This window comes from Mus caroli, chromosome 10 (genome assembly GCF_900094665.2).
Source record: "Mus caroli chromosome 10, CAROLI_EIJ_v1.1, whole genome shotgun sequence".
NCBI lineage: Eukaryota > Metazoa > Chordata > Mammalia > Rodentia > Muridae > Mus > Mus caroli.
The window spans coordinates 75,826,347-75,835,371 of record NC_034579.1 but is presented as its reverse complement, the minus strand read 5'-3'; the positions used below and the strand labels follow the sequence as shown (position 1 = coordinate 75,835,371).

The 9,025-nt window shown below is 38.4% G+C and overlaps 1 protein-coding gene across 1 annotated transcript in view; it reads right to left on the bottom strand.

Annotated features, from left to right (window-relative positions):
- The window catches only part of LOC110302986 (zinc finger protein 431-like), a 30,960-nt gene that overhangs the window by 10,792 nt on the left and 11,143 nt on the right, over window positions 1–9,025 (bottom strand).

Genomic DNA, 9,025 nt, shown 5'->3' with positions numbered 1-9,025 from the left:
TGGATGAAGACATAGAACTCTCAGCTCCTCCTGTGCCATGCCTGCCTGGATACTGCCATGCTCCCACCTTGATGATAATGGACTAAACCTCTGAACCTGTAAGCCAGCCCCAATTAAATGTTGTTTTTTATAAGACTTGCCTTGGTCATGGTGTCTGTTCACAGCAGTAAAACCCTAACTAAGACAGAAGGCAAAACCATAGAATGGAAAAAAGAAAGCATCTTCAACAAATGCTGATGTGACTGGATGTCTGCATGTAGAAGAATGCAAATAGATTCATATTTATCAGCCTGCACACAACTCAAGACCAAGTAGATCAAAGACCTCGACCTAAAACAGCTACAATAGAGTGAGAAATAGCCTTTGTCATGATATGTATAGTAAAGTCTTTATGGCTGGCTTTAAGTGGAATGTTTCAACGAAGCTTTTACTACAATCAGTAGAGGCTGAGAAATTGCTGAGACTGTTTGAACCTTGAAGAAATGCTCTGTCTAGACAATTTGCACTTAGTGCTACTTGAGAACAGAGGGAACTGCACCAACCTTGCTCTGAAGACACTCCTGGGAAACTTTTAATTATGGCTAGCCATGGTCAAAAGGGACTGAGGTTTGTGTGGGTCATCTGCTCACAGGGAGCTAAGGCAAGATAACAGTGAGTAGCTGCAACCTTTCCCAGCCACAATTACCCTTGGGTAAAGTTAGAATAAAATAGCCAGTTGTGGATAGCCCTAGGGTTGCTTGTATTTTTATGCTAATTCCGCTCTCAGGGAAGGGTTTCCAACCCAAGTACTAAGGTGACTTCTTGTGAACCATCCCCTAATGAATAAAGAACCAATCACTAAGCGAGTAGGCAGGAGTTCCAGGCTGGATGGGGAAGAAAGGAAGCAGGAAGGAGAGAGGGTCCTTTTGGACAGGGATAGTGTCTCCTGGTTTCAACGGGAGAGCCATCAGGATTTGCAGCAGAGGATTTAGATTTAATACGGCTTACAAGATTAGGATTTTAGTTGTTGTGCCCAGAGATTGAGTTACCTTGTTTCTGAACTAAGTTTGTGTTGTGCTTTCCTTCAGGAGATGGCTCATCTGGGTTCAAGAGAGAAAGGTAGGGCAGCAAAGTGGGGGCTTGCCTGATGTGCACCATAAAGGTCGTGGGGGTTTTGAAGCATGGGGCTGGCATGGTAGCAACCTGCCAATAGGAACTTAGCAAACTGGATGGAGAGATTTTGGAGCTCTGAGTCAGAGTCTCCATGAGATAAGAACTGACCAGGGAGACCACCAGGGCAGAGAGTAGCAGGGAGAAGCACAGGAACTTGGAGCCCTTTTTTAATATTTCCCGAAACAAGTATCTGGAGTGAGCTAGCTGGGTATTAGTCTTTTCCAAGTAGGTTGAACCCCTCTGCTCCTTCAAAAAATGAAGACTTAGCATATTGGCGAGCTTCTCTTTACTGCAGCACCTACCACCAACAATATCTATCAATAAATAGTACCCAATTTTGTGGACCAGGACGGGGAGGAATCCAGACTCACCAAGACTGGAGGTGAAAGAAGTTGTACTTACAAAGAGGTAAGTGTGTCTCCAGGATTTGGCAGAGGCCATGGAAAATTTACCAGCTGGTCTGAGTAATTTCTCATCTCAAGAGCAGAAGTATGTGCAGCTAATTCAATTTTTATTGGAAGTAGAGTAAAAGCAAAAGAAAGATTATTGAACTCTTTGCACTAATTAAACTAACTCCAAATATGCAATTAAAATTGTCGGTGTGGAAATAAGTGCTAAGGTCTTTAAAACAGGCCCACCAGATGGCCGAGTAAATACCTATAAAGATTTGGTCTTTATGTACTTTCACTTCAAATGTCTTAGGACAATTACAGAGTGAACAATCAGAAACATAGAGATCTAGTGTACAGTAGGATAATCTGTCAATAAGTGAGAAGGATACTTCAGAAGAGACTGGACGTGAGGAATTTCCTCCCCCTCCTTCACATGAGATAGACTTTAAAAGGGGACATTCTGACTTTACTGCACAACTTCAAATATTAAGTAAACAGGTAGGAAAGCTCTTGAGACTTCCCCCCAAAAAGAAGAAAGGTATGAAAATTAAAAAAAAAAAGTTACTTCCCAAAAGATGAAAAAAGGTATGAAAAAAAAAAAAAAAAAAAAAAGAGGTACTTAAAAAAAGAACTAAACCAAGCAGACCCCTTCTCATTAAAAAAAAAGAAGTATTCTGTGTCTTTACGAGCCTGGAATAGAGTTGAGGAACCAGGAGAAAGGACTATCTCTGTTACTAAATTTACCTAAAGTCCTGGGGAGGTTCATAATGACTTTCCGTAAAACTTCAACAGTGCAAAGAGCAGTAGCAGATCCAGATATAAGAAAGGTGCTTCTTGGGCTGGTGAGATGGCTCAGTGGTTAAGAGTGCTGACTGCTCTTCCAAAGGTCCTGAGTTCAAATCCTAGCAACCACGTGGTGGTTCACAACCATCCATAACGAAATCTGATGCCCTCTTCTGGAGTGTGTGAAGACAGCTACAGTGTACTTACATATAATAAATAAATAAAATAAAATAAAATAAATAAATAAAAAAGAAAGGTGCTACTTGAATCTTTGGCTTTTGAAAATGCAAATAAAGAATGGTAAAAAGTGATAAGACTGTTTGGATCTGCTGCATATAATGCAGCTTTAATTGGACAAACGCCTTAGCTAAATGTTTTATATCACTCTCACACACAGACACACACACACACACACACTTGGTGCTTTAACTGTGGGAGGCTTGAGTATCTGAAAAAAGAAAGCAGACGTTTGCCTACTACAGGAAATACCTCATTTTAAAACAATCAACCACCAAGAACTTGTAATAGATGTGGAAAAGGCAGACATTGGGCTAATGAATGCTGATCAGTAAGAAACATCCCAGGCAGTTTTTTATCATCAGGAAATGAGATAAGGGGCTACCCTGGGGCCTAAGATCAGATAACTTGAGCCAACAATATTCTGTTAGCAATGCAACAGTTCATCAACAGGGCAATTAGGGGAACGTAAATGTAATATTGGAGATAATATATGCTACTTCAGGTACTGCTGCTCTTCACTTAGCAGTAGGTAAATATCTTACACTGTCGTCACAAATTCCTTGATATAAAATACCCACTGGTGTGTATGGTCCTATTCTTACAGAAACAGTAAGAGTAATTCTGTGAAGATCAAGTGTTTGTTGTACATGCAGGGTTAATAAATGGAAATTATCAAAGTGAAATTAAAGCCATGGCTTATGTTAAGAAAACCACACAATTAGAGGCAGGTAATAGGATTGTTCAATTACTATCACTACCATATCATAAAGGTAAAGCAGCTTTAATAAAAAGAACAGAACAGATTCTCCCATGGATTTAAAAAAAAAAAAAGAGTCACGGAGAAAGCTATACTGATTCTCAGTATGCAGAAGGGTTTGTCTTATGGACAGAAACTGCTGAACTTGTTCCTGATAACTCAGAACTATCCTTATTATTTATTCAGTTACAAAGGCAATTAAAGACAGAAATTACCCACTGTATATAACTCATTCCTTCTCATACTGGATTTCCAGTACTACTGATTCAAGGTAATGGTGAAATACATCAATTATTAATAGAGATGGGTTAGAAGCATCAAGTAAGAGCTTAAAGAGAAGGTTCTCAGTTACATGGCCACAAACTTTTTAAAAAATCATTAAAAAGTGTCCTAATTGTTGCATATATAGTCAAATTCTTTTACCTGCAAGCAGTAATCCTGGAGGTGAACAAAGAAAATTTGGCAAAAAGAAGTATTTCATTTAACAGAATTTGGAAAGCTAAAATATATACATAATACTATTGATACTTATCAGGCTTTCAATGGACAACTGCCTTAAGCTCTGAAAGTGCAAATTTTGTAGTATTAAATAAGTATTTAATTATTTAAAGATAAATAATAACTAATGATAAGTAATATTTAATAATTACTAATTAAAATTAGATATTAATAAATAGCACATTTACTAGGAACAATGGTAATTATGGGGATGCCATCACAAAATAAAACTTTACATGACAATACACCTACTTATCTTTCTAACAAAATGAAACAATTTTTATATGACATAACATAAAACATATTACAGATATTCCCATAATCCTACAAGTCAAGCAATTGTGAAAAGATCTAATCATACATTAAAAGAGATGTTTTTAAAAGAAAAAGGGGGAAAGATAAGGACCCCTAGAGATAAATTAAACAATGCATTATTGACTTTAAATAATTTTAAATGCTAATGAAACAGGAAAACAGCTGCTGAAATGCATTCTCAATGTTTTAACATCACAAGGAAAGCAAGGATGGAATTACAGTGGGGTGGAGGTTATGTATTTGTTTCTAAGGGAGATGAAAAACTGGATTCCATCAAAACTAAATACAATTCTACATGAGCAAGCTAGGTATTGCGGAAGCATTTGCAGCTGACATGGATAGCATGGTTTAGGGGGAAGAGAGAGAGAGATTGATTGATTGATTTTGAAGCAGACAGCTGATCCTCGTATATAGTGACAGCTTAAGAAACTGGCTGATAAAAGAGAAACAATAGTTTGACTGTCTGGAAAATCTCTGATTACTACTCATTCCTTGCCATGCTGTCTGTTTCTAGTTCCCATTACTTACTACACAAGTAATGGAGTCAAGTCATCCTTATTGGGTTTATACTCCTAATCCTCCAATTAAGATAGGAAGTTGAGACATGGATATTCTTGTGTTGGTCAATGAATTTACCTGGTCCTTATGACCACTGTGGATCTGATCAACCTGCAGAGGAAGGTAAAGAAATTGTAAATTATATTGTGGGAATAAAAGGAATACTTATTTGTATGGTTAATGGAATTTATTGTCTAAGTATAACTTCCTACATTTGGATATCTAGAATTGATCATACTACTACCCAGAATTCTCACAGACAACTTCCTATGCTTTGTGCATTTGGATTGGAGGGACAAGAGATTAACATACTAGTTCCACAAATTAGCCATCTTGTGAATTCGGGATTACTAACTGACACAGGTATGACGGGTACAGTGCGTGCAAATTATACTGTAATTAAGATGGTGCTCACTGCACACGTGAGACTCCTGAGACGCCTGTTATTATCTCCCAAGGAGAAGTCACTGGAGCCCTTATGCTTGAGGGTCTTCAAATCCTTGACGATATTCTCACTCAGAATTGATGTGACAATGAATAAAACTGTGGAAGTTGTCTCTGCTTCTAGAGACTTTAGTGAGTGGCATGGAGTTGGAATGTCAGGCCCTGTATCACCATTTGATAATTCTAGTCAGACTAATCTGTGGAAATTGGCAAGCACTTTTCATCCACTTGAAGCGAGAACATAAAGTTACACTTTAATAATAATAAAAAAATTTAATTTGTCCTTTAATTTAAAATCATACCTTTTACGGCTTTTGTGCCATCACCTTACTTGTTCCTGAATGGACCTGTGCAATGGCACCCTAGCATCACTTATACATGTGATACTCTCCAGACCTGTGCCAATGCCAGTGCCTCTTTGAACGTTTCCTTTGAAGTTTATATATTCTCAGAGCAAGTCCAGCAGTCTGGATGCCAGTGAGGCTGTCAAGACCATAGCAAGACTCACCTGTGATGATGCTAGTGCAGAAACTTGCTGCAAGAATATCAAGAATAACTCGATTGATAGTGGGATCGATCACTTATGTGGCCCTGGGAATCATCGCATTAACTGCTACGACTACTACAGCTGGAGTTCCACTTCATGAAGAAGTTCAAACTGCTGAACTTGGTAAATGCCGGCATAGGCAGTCTCATGAACTTTGATTCAACAAAATAAGATAAATAGAGAAATGGTTAATAAGATAGGTGAGCTGAGACAAGCTGTAAAACTCATTGGAGAGCAATTAAAATTATTCAGAGAACAAATGAAATTGAAATATGACTGGAATATTGTTTCTTATAGTATTACACCTTTAGGACTCAATGATAACAAATATGATTGGGAAAATATTAAAGTGCATTTGTAGAATCATCTTAATTCTTCTCAAATGTTTTAGGATTTGCAGCAAAAAATTGTAGAAATATCTTCAAAGAAGCTGCCTAAAATAACAGGGATGGATGTTATACAATGTCTTACAGATGCTGTAGCTTCATTTGATCCTATGAATCATTTTAATAAGTTTCTTCCTCTTGTGATTTTTATAACACTCTATGGTGATAACTTTACTGATTTTAAAATGTAGGCTGGGCTGGAGAGATGGCTCAGTGATTAAGAGCATTGACTGCTCTTCTGAAGGTCCTGAGTTCAAATCCCAGCAACCACATGGTGGCTCACAACCATCCAAAATGAAATCTGACGTCCTCTTCGGTACATCTGAAGACAGCTACAGTGTACTTAGATATAATAATAAATAAATCTTTAAAAAGTAAAAAAAAAAAAAGATTTAAATATAGGCTGATTTATTTGCATAAAACTGTTACACAACTAGATAGACAAAAGCTCATATTTACTGCACAACTCCTTATTCCTCCAACAATAATTTGTACCCCTAACACAAATCCACTTAAAAACAAAAAGGAGAAAAAAAAAAGGAGGAAGATGTAGTGATATGTGTGTGTGTGTATGTATATATTATATATATATATATATATTAATTAAAGCCTTTATGTCTGGCTTTACGTGAAATGTATAGCAAAGCCTTTGCTATATTTGGGTCAATCTGTAGAGGCTGAGAAATCGTTTGGGGACTGTTTGAAGAAATGTTACCTCTCTAGAGAATCTGTTCTCAGTGCTATGTGAGAGCTTGCAGGTGCACCAACCTTGTTCCTCAGGTATTCCTGGCAAGCCTGGAATTCTTTAATTTCAATTATGGCCAACCATGGCCAAAATGAACTAGGATTTATGTAGGTCATCTGCTTTCATGAGTAGCAAGGACAAGATAATTTTGGTAGCTGGAACCTTTCCCAGCCCCAATTACCCTTGTATAATGTTTGAATGAAGTAACTGGAATAAGCTAGCTGGGTGCCAGTCTTTCCCCTCAGTTGAATCCCTCTGCTCCATGGAAAAAAATGAAGGCTTCGCATATTGGTGAGCTTTTCTCTCTTCCACATTACCTATGAACAACATCAATCAATATAATATACCCTTGAACACACTGGCACAAAAGATAATTTCCTAAACAGAATGCCAAAAGCTCAGGCTCTAAGATCAACAATTGATAAATGGGATAAATGAAACTGAAAAGCTTCTGTAAGGCAAAGGATTCTGTCAAAAGAACAAAATGGCAGCCTACAGATTGGGAAAAGATCATCTCTAACCCTACATCCAACAGAGGGAAAATATCCAAAATCTGTGAAGAACTCAAGAAGTCAGATACCAACAAACCAAACAACCCAATTAAAAAATGGGGTACAGAGCTAAACAGAGAATTCCCAACAGAGGAATCTCAAATGGCTGAGATGCACTTAAAGAAAATTTCATTATCTTTAGTCATGAGGGAAATGCAAATCAAAATGACCCTAAGATTCCATATAGGCATCAGAATGGCTAAGAAAAAAAAAAAATCTCAAGTGGCAGCACATGCAAGGAGCCTCCATTGCTGGTGGGAGTGAAAACCTATATAACCACTATGGAAATCAATCTGGCAATATCTCAGAAAATTGAGAATCGTTCTACCTGAAGACCCAGCTATACCACTCGGGGGCATATACTGAAAAGATACTCCACCACACCACAAGGACACATGGTCCACTATGTTCATAACAGCTTTATTCATAAAAGCCATTTGTGGATGGCCCTGGTGCTGTCTGTATTTTGATGTTAATTCCACTTTCCCAGGAGGGGTGGTCTGGATCGAGGAACGAATCATGTACTAAGGTGACTTCTTGTGAACCTTCCTCAAGTGAATAAAGGAACCAAACACTGAGCAAGCAGTCAGGACTTCCATGTTGGACAAGGAAGAGAGGAAGCAAGAGAGAGATAGGGGCTTTTAGAAGGGGACAGCAAGAGGACAAGATGTAGCCACTAGTGTCTCCTGGTTTAGATGGTGATCTGCCAGAAGGATTTAGATTTAATATGACTTACAAGATTAGGATTCTAGTTGTTGCACCCAGCGATTGAGTTACCATTGATTCTGAACTAAGTTTGTGTGGTGCTTTCCTTCACGTGGTGGCGCAACTGGGTTCCAGAGGGAAAGGTAAAGCGTGGGTTTGCCTGATGTGCACCCCAAAAGGACNTGGGAGTTTTGAAGCATGGGGCTGGCATGGTGGCGAACCACCAGTGGGAGCTTAATGAGCTGGGTGGAGAGATTTCTGAGCTCTGAGTGAGAGAGTTTCCATGAGATGAGAACAGGCTGGTCATTGCCCACCAGTGACTGGCCAGTCAGCCCGTGGGTGCCTTGCCAGCAGTAGCATGGATTTATTTTTTAATATTTCCCACAACAAAGCCAGAAACTGGAAACAACCCAGATGTCTCTCAATGTGGAGAGCTCTTGGAGCTGCTTCTAGGAATTTGGAAAGAATACTTGACATTGGGCTAGGACAAAGAAGTACACTCACTAGAGAAAATACAACCAAGGAATGTGTATTCCTTCTATCTTGATCATCTTGATAAGTCCTTGGAAACAGTGACCTTGGGACTTTTGTCTATGCTTTGTTTGTTTCTTGACTACTTTGTTTATGCCTTAGGACCGCCACATTCTTTGTCCATAAAAGCAGACAGGGAGAAATTAAACCCACTTCAGCTTCAATCTTAGTTGGGGTCATATTATAATATTATCTAGTTGTCTTTTCTTTCTCTATCCTCTCTCCTTCCCTTGCAACCCAGATCATATTATAATATTATCTAGTTGTCTTTTCTTTCTCTATCCTCTCTCCTTCCCTTGCAACCCAGGTCATATTATAATATTATCATCTAGTTGTCTTTTCTTTCTCTAATCCTCTCTCCTTCCCTTGCAACCCACGTCATATTATAATATTATCTAGTTGTCTTTTCTTTCTCTACCCT